Raw genomic sequence first — 6905 nt, forward strand, 5'->3', positions numbered from 1 at the left:
GGGGTGTCCACATAGTTGGGATTGGGGCCAGCCCCGAAGACCTCTTTATTGGTTCCCTGGTACATGCCGGTATGTTGTATTCACATCTTGGCACATCGGGTTGAAACCTGGTCTCTCTCTTCCTCTCCTTTGGCGATAAAAACAATACCCTCCCCTTGGGTGGATTAGTGCCCTGCTCCCTACCCAAGGCTTTTTTCTCTTTCTGTCCCCCCTTATTTAGTTGGCTGTATCCCTGAATTAGATTTGGCCCCTGCCATAGTTGCTGGACCTCACCCGAGGGATGTATAGTGCGATTCTTGACTCCCGCTTGGCATTACTATCTTCGTGCACAAACTGACTGGTGAGCTAATGTAAAATGTTTTCTCATTAAAGTTCTGTTTACATGCCACTGTGTTGCATTTTACTTAATGCACTGCCATTTTACTAGAAATGTCTTTAGCCTTTTTTCTTATATCATTGGATGGATAAGTTCCAAAGGGAAGTTCATATGAAAACAGAGTCATGTCATAATGTCTCAGATACAAAGGGCTCATTATGTGTGTGCATTAATCAGAATATTCCATTCTGTCTGAACAAACACAATTATAATGCTAATGTTTTCACATTTCTGGAAGTCTGTTTGATCAATGCTTTAGGATTACCCACTAATTTCAAGTGTAATTGGGATATTCCCCCAGAAATCTAATGATCGGTTCTTTGTTATAGCTGTGGGCGCAGATTTGCCCAAATATAGAACCATTCCTGCTGCATGCTTTAAAAATAAATAAATAAAATATATGATTGTGATTGCTGTTTTGTAGGTTCAGACATTTTAACACATTCTTCCTTGGGAAAAATATCAACTAGGAACAATAATCACAGGCAAAACTTTGCAACACCAATTGCCTTGAAAAGGAAACAATATTTCCTATACACACAAGAAAATATACTGTCCATTCCTGTCAGCCTTTTCAACCTCTTTTGTGTTCCAAGAAATTGCCAGTAATGAAAACAGGGCAGAGCCAATCAAATGGGTGTGTATACTAGTGCGCTGTGAGAGTTGAAAGCTCTGCATTTAAAATAAGATTCATGCATAATTCATAGACCATGCATGTTTATGTAAATCACCAAAGTCGGAAGTGTATACCAAACTAGAATCTGAGGTAAAATGACGATGTTATAATATACTGCTGGACTTGCATCTCACCAATTCAACATAGGCCCTGTTACACTATTCTTGAAAATTACATCATATGCCAGTTCACACTAGGAAACCTAATAAAACTTTGAGGCTTACACACATTGTATATTTTTTTCAGATTTCTTTCACATTCAATATATTATTAAACACTGAAACTCAGTCATATATAGCTCAGACAGCCTGGGAATAAAGATGTATACATATATTCCTGTTAATGGGTGTTATATAAGTTGAGAGAAATAGAAATAGTGCCGAGAAATTTAATTTAAAACTAGGAAGGTTTTTAACATATGGTATTTCCACTAAAAAGAGGAAATAAGCCCTTCTTTTTGGAAATAGAATCAGAACTTTTGGGGGGGAGGTAATGTCTTATTTGGAAGGCAATGTCCCCCCTCACGTGGAACGCTGTAGCGGTCTCTGGTTGATAGTGTGCAGCTTCGACTCAGTTCCTGGGTGAACGTGTTCTTTGGAGTCACTGGTCGTGGGCTGCCGAGCTCTCCCCCTCCTGCTCGGCTGGGAAATGTGAGCCGGTTAGCACGACAATTGGCAAAAGAGGATTTGAAAGAAATTAGTAAGTAAGGGTTTCCAAAGAAAACATTGTCACTGAAGTAAATTCAGTGCACCTGAAATGCATTGCTCGGCTATCTTTTAAATTGTGAGAACTATCACAGGCATTTTAAAGTCATTTCTGTTTATTCTCTTCCTAATGTACTGTGTGAACCATTTTTCACACGTGTTAACATAGTATATGCAAATGGAACTTAATGTGTTTTATTCACAGAATGCATTTACAAATCACTTTGTGTATAGGGGAAAGCGGTGGCTTCACTTTGGCATGGGAAACTGCAAAGGGGGAGCATATATCACTACATTTCGAAAATGAGAGACAATTTAGATAGAATGAGAAAAGTCTACAGATGCTATAAAAGAAATTTTCTGTGTTCCTAATTCACTTCACAGACGTTCAAAACCTGCTCGCTGCATTTTCCTCCCTTGGAATCTTAAGCTCTTGTCATTTAGAAACAATTATCCTTTCCATTATTCAAGCTTAGGTCCACATGGATTGTTCTTAGAAATCAAAAGAAAAGCTCAGAAACAGAAAACACCTTAAGAAAAGGCACGAAATTAATTCCAAAATTGGTACTCCATGTACTACCACAGTCAATGCGAGTAATTTTTGACACATTTAGTCAGCATACATTTTGCTCATAGCATTTTAAAGCTTTTAAATAATATGCAACCGAATTTATCTTATTTTTCAATAGCTCTCATACATCAAACTCTGTAAAATCATGGTGTTTAAAATGTAGATTAAATATTAAAGGTATATTAATATTCCATTTTACATATTATTGGTTATGTAGTTAAAAATGAACATCTGTAGTATTTAAAAAATAATTTGAAGAATGTGTACAATATAATGCTTTTATTCTGCTAATTTATAGAAATGGGTCCCTGAACGGTTATTATTTTCATTCCATGTGTAGAATGACCAGGAAAAATGCCGGCAATTACTCTGTGAATGTGCTCTCCCCTGGCATGAAGCGAAAACGAATTTGCATATGGCATTGTTAGAAATGAAGCCTGTGACACACAGACCAGCATCAACATTGAGAATCCACAGCCAACTGCACCTCCTCCCGCAAATACACACTGCCACTTACGGATCAAAGGGAGTGTTGCGACTGCAGCTCTGAGCTATTAAAACACAACACAGCATGGCTTAGAACTGGGATCTTTATCATCAGAAGGATGTTTTTTTTCCCCTATACTATATAAATAAAAGGAGTTCTCATAAACTTATTCTATGGAAATGTTTGTCTTTTGCCTGCATTATCATAAAGCTCACTGCCATCAAGTCGGTTCCATCTCAGAGTTTCCCCAAAGGGAAAAAAGGCATGCAGCACAACATTTAAAATCATAATGAATTGATATTTTAGTAGTCAATGCAGTGCATATTTACAACAGAAAGAGAATAAAAGGTGTTTCTATTTTATAAGAGAAAAATGCAAATACAGCCCACTAATCTTGATAATGGTTTAGTAATTTCCACAGTGACATAAGTGTACAAATGTAAACCCACATGATGTAACTGTGATCAAATTTATCAAAAAATAAATACATAAAAATAAGTGAAAACTCAAATTCATTGCCATCGAGTCTATTGCGACTCAGAATGACTCTTTAATCCAGAACAGATTTGCTCCTATGGATTTCCGAGACTGTTTACAGGAGTAGAAAGCCTCATCTTTCTTCTACAGAGTGGTTGGTGGTTTTGAACTGCTGACTTTGCAGTTAACCACTATTTCAAATTACTTGAAAAAAATATTTTAGTTATGACCTTCACGTTTGATGTAAAATCATTAATTGGCCCATCTGTTAGTATACACCTATTTGTTTAAAAAAAAGAAAAAGAAAGAAAGGAGTAAAGGTTTTATTCCACACATTTTAGAAGACTAAATGCTCTAAATTCAAAAATCAAAGATTATTATTACTTCTTGATGTTAAAAACGAGAAATTCTCTGGATTAAAAAAATAAATAATGAATTGGTTATGGAATTGGAAGATCATTAAGCTCTCAGCAGTGAGTTATTTTTCCATCCAAAGTTTTGAAAGAAGTCATATGAACATATTCGAGAATTCATATGCTCTACAGGGTACCTATGGTAGCTCGTAGATTGTTTCTATATATTATGTGTCAAGACTTCCTATTGAAATACATACAAAACAGGTATGAGTTGGAGTATATTTTTAAAGTGTGCTTACAAGATATTTTTATAACACACTCACCTATTGGCTATCCTGTTCTCTAATTTTCCTGAGACTTTGCCATGCATCTTATTTTCTATTGAGTGAAGAAGCTGAGTGATAGTTTATAGATAAGTAGAAAAATCAGTCAATTGTAGACAAAATGACCTGATAAAACTGAAATGAAAGTATGCTTTTGGTTGTGATGCAATTTTCAGCTGTGTTTTAGTTTAAGAAAATGTCCAACATGACACTTCTCATGCAGCTCGGTCACACACTTTGTACAGGTAGTATTTTAGATGACACCAAGTTACAGGGGCCGCTAACACCTAGAAGAAAAGATCAAAATTCAAAGTGACCTCGATAAATTGAAGAAACAGCACGAATCAGATGAAAATGCCGGCTAGGCACATACAATACAGGGGAGGAAAATCCTCTCTCAAATTCACCATTCATTAATTTACACATTCATCAAATACTGATTGAGTGCCTCCTATCTGCCAGCCTTTAAGTGAATATCATTTTACTGAAAAACAAAATATCTTCAATGCATGGCTAACTGCTTGGAGGAACCAAAGTATACATACAAAATCATATTTCTACAGGTGTAAAACATCATTGACTTACAGTAAAAAGCTATCAACAGGTCAAGAAACATCAGTATCATACTGATACGTGTTTTTAAAAAACGTCTATCCTTTTAAGGTGAGTCACTTTGGAAAGACAATACATCTTATTTCATTTTGAATATGCTACAGCTTTATAATGAGAGTAATTAAAGGCATTTTCTTGATTCCATCTTTGCCTATCACATCTCAGGAATATTCAATTCACCTTTCAAGATCTCATTAGAGTCTTACCTGTGTCTCCATCCTGGCTTCTTTGAAGAAGGAAGCATTCTGCTTTGACTGCCATAGTTTGTGTTTACCATCCTAGTGTAAATATCTTTTTCCTTTTCATTCTCAAAAGTGGTCAAATTTAAGAAATTAGATATGTGATATCAGTGCTTTGATGTGTTTTTCACCTGTATCCAAACATTGTACATTGAGATGGTGTCAAATAAAAGGCCATGTTTCTCGCACATGGCTGATGACATCGGGGAACCATCCATGTCAGCAGATATTGGCAGAGGAAATCAAGTCCCCGATGAATGAACAGACTTTACACAGAGGTATAAATAAAAAGGGATTCACACTCAAGAAGACAGTATAGGCCTTGAATTGGAGAGCACTTGACAGCGAAGCCCAATTAACAACTTCTCAGACACAGTTCATCTTCAAGCAAAACTACTCTAGTTACTTACGTTTAGTTTGAAAATAATATTCCAGAAACTATTATAGAATATGAGGAAATGTTAATAGTACTTGGTAAGAGTACCCAGAAATAATACGAGATATTTTCAGAAACTTTGTGGGAAAATGGAATGCAAATATCGTGGATCTTTTTCCCATGGATTTTTGAAGCCCTCATCAATTCCCATACATACATTTTCTTTATTTTTTTTGTTTTTTCCCACCTTTCCTTTAAAATGGACAATATATATGCTTCTACCGATAATCAGTATTTCACAACTCGTCTAACTGGCTATAATCTCCATAATGTTTTTCTTCTTTTAGTTTTATTACCTTAGGTGTGAGGAAATAAAGAGTTAAATTTTTAAACAGCCACTGATATGCTCTCGAAAGCAATTATTCCTTCTGTCACCAAGAGATAAATGTATGACCACAAGACATTACAAATGTGCTCTTCTAGACTCTAATACAAATTACTGTCAGACCACACCACTTAAAGCCTTCCTCCTGTTATTTAGTAAAGCCAATTTCTTTTGATTTTTTACATATAACGAAGAAATATCTTGCTCTGATGATCGTTGAACACATTTTAACAATTTTCAACCCTTTTGAAATAACATTAACTGCTTAGAGACTCAACACCAACGAAGACTGAGAATTGCAGCCATTCTGGAGTAAGTTGGTGGGATGAGCACCTCTGCTGCTGGGTAATTTTTACCGTTTGGTAGCATTGCAGGAGCCCTTCAACCGATTAAATGCATTCTAAAGCTAGTCTTGACCTCAAACCTGTCTCCAGAAAAAACTTAAATAGGAAAAATGGGATTGTACATTTAACTCTCTTATAGTTCCACCCCAACCAAAATGACCCCAGGGTCACTCAGATCATATTAATCTGCCCAGAGATCTTGAACACATTGCCCTAAGGACTGGAAAATATAGTGTGCCCTTTAATTAAATATTTCCTCACCTATTTTCCCAAGGGAGGAATGTTACCAGAATTCTAAATATACTTCCTCCTGGCTCCCTATGTGGTTATTGATGAATAACTTGATTTCTATGTTCTCATTGGGATTATCATTCATAAAAGTGAAAACATCTACTAGAACAATGTGCTTTATGGTACATTGTATTGTATTAAAGCCAGTAAAGACTTTAAGAAATAGTTATATATACCTGCTTACCCATGAGTGGCCCTAGTGGTATACAATTGACTATCAGCTCACAGGTTGGCAGTTCAAACCCACCTAGCAATACAATAGAAAAGTCTGGCGATGTCTTTTCTGTCTCTCTGTTTGTTTGTGGGGTATGCGAGTTGGGATTTGGGTCAACTTGCCTGGGCCAGGATACTCAGTGGTTTGGCAATAATGCCTCCCCAGTCATGTGACCTAACAGAATTTAAGCAGCTTTAGGCAACCCATTATTCAGGTCACAGCTCATGTTTACTGGGGCATGGGTGGGGGTAGGGTGGAGGGTGACTATTTCATATCTATGAATGAATGTTGGGAAAACTCTCTCTTCTTGCTCATGGGGCTCATGCATCTGTCCTGTCCACTTCCAGTTCTTTGGACTTGAACCAAAGGGCCTGCCACATTGCCTCCTAGTCCTGGGAGTATACACCAGATATGGTAACCTTGCTTCACATCTTGCTTCCACATCCTGCCTCCTGGTTCATCTTCGGACTTATT

This window comes from Echinops telfairi, unplaced genomic scaffold (genome assembly GCF_000313985.2).
Source record: "Echinops telfairi isolate 266 unplaced genomic scaffold, ASM31398v2 ScPeMD7_7469;HRSCAF=8507_1, whole genome shotgun sequence".
Lineage (NCBI taxonomy): Eukaryota > Metazoa > Chordata > Mammalia > Afrosoricida > Tenrecidae > Echinops > Echinops telfairi.